The sequence below is a fragment of the Mus caroli genome, chromosome X (genome assembly GCF_900094665.2).
Source record: "Mus caroli chromosome X, CAROLI_EIJ_v1.1, whole genome shotgun sequence".
Lineage (NCBI taxonomy): Eukaryota > Metazoa > Chordata > Mammalia > Rodentia > Muridae > Mus > Mus caroli.
This window is the reverse complement of record NC_034589.1, coordinates 138,984,925-138,986,598: the sequence shown is the minus strand read 5'-3', so window position 1 is coordinate 138,986,598 and position 1,674 is coordinate 138,984,925. Positions and strand designations below refer to the sequence as shown.

Below are 1,674 nucleotides of genomic sequence, written 5' to 3'. Positions count from 1 at the left end.
AAAAATCTGGTGTAATTCTGATAGGCTTGCCTTTATATGTTACTTGGCCTTTTTCTCTTACTGCTTTTAGTATTCTATCGTTATTTAGAGCATTTGTTGTTCTGATTATTATGTGTCGGGAGGTATTTCTTTTCTGGTCCAGTCTATTTGGAGTTCTGTAGGCTTCTTGTATGTTCATGGGCATCTCTTAAAAATATGGAACGCTTCACGAATTTGTGTGTCATCCTTCACAGGGGCCATGCTAATCTTCTCTGTATCTTTCCAATTTTAGTATATGTGCTGCTGAAGCGAGCACAAATTCTTCTGTTTATGGACCCTACAGAGACGCCAATGACATGAAAACTCACACAGATTTTTTTTCTCAAGGAAACTTTAAATCAACACCCTCTGACAATGCTTTCCTCAGAGAATCCACTTCTATCCATAGGATCATATTCTTCTAGCAGGTCCTAATGTTTCCCTTCTGATCTGGGTGGCCAGACATGTCCAAATGACCCAAGAGATGGCAAACCACTCTGAAATGATGTCCTGAAACATGACAGTAAAATCTAAGCCCTAATGTAACTTCTATCAGTAAGCCTGTCACTTGAAATGGAGCAGTTCCATCTTTGTTTCCCATGTCTGGGATGCTGCTGTACAGCTTTTGGAGAACCTAGAGCCAGAGATTACCAACCAATTTTTAAGAAAAATGCTCTGATTGTTGGCAAGCTACCTCAGAGTCTCAGAACACATGGGTATTCCAGACTGTGAGGACAATTGCAACTGTAAGGTATTTTCTGCACCTTCTTCCAATTCCCAAGGTAACCTTTTGCCTGAGGGATTCTGTGACCTTCCTGCTCTTCCTTATCCTCCCAACATATTCTCTTTCTCAAAAATGGGGCCCATGACACTCCCACATATAGTCAAAGTAGTCTTATACCAAACTGATCAGGCATAATTCCAAAAGTGATTCCTTCTGTAAACAAGGTACCCTAGTCCACTCTGATTTGAGGTCCCATAATCCAAGTTTCAAATCAGAGCAAAGAACCTGTGCCATCTGCCTTCAGGCAAGTCAATAGAAATGTAATAACTTCATTAATTCTGCCTAGACCTGGATAGCTGAACAAAGTGGAAGAAGTAACCTAGCCAGCAACAGTCATCCAAAGCCTTTGGAAGAAGAAATAAGTTGCTGCCGTGTCTCTCCTGAATGAACACAAACCACGATAATACAAAACTCTGAATAAAAACTGGACACTTACGATTACTGCTGTAAACTTTCTTCACTGTATCAGGTACCAGGGACATTTACCTTTGACAGAAGTGTATATAGCACCTTCACACTCTGCCTCAAGAAGATTCTGCCCTCCTCTTTCAGTAGAGCCTTGGGGTTTTTCTCTCTTACATGAGGCTCACAATTCCCAATGTTAACTTACTCCTTCTCACTACACTGAATATAATGTCAGAACTATCCTAGGACTAACATTGCCCTAGACCCTATTGGCTAAATGTGGCCTAAAACATGTATTATGCCTTTCATGGACTATCCCTATTCCTACCAAGTAGCTTTGAGTCTTTTTGCCTTAAAGGGATGTCAGACCATGAGAGACTTATACAACTCATTCTACATTAAAGAGCATCTATCATCCCCTGTTTTCCCAGTAGGACTGTGGGCCTATTGTTTACTTCGATTCACCA

At 40.8% G+C, this 1,674-nt stretch overlaps 1 non-coding gene across 1 annotated transcript; it reads right to left on the bottom strand.

Moving 5' to 3' along the window:
- Window positions 1–189: 189 nt before the first annotated feature.
- LOC115030109 lies at window positions 190–295 on the bottom strand. The gene has a single exon (XR_003835737.1). It is a non-coding gene; the product is annotated as a U6 spliceosomal RNA (small nuclear RNA).
- Window positions 296–1,674: the final 1,379 nt, after the last annotated feature.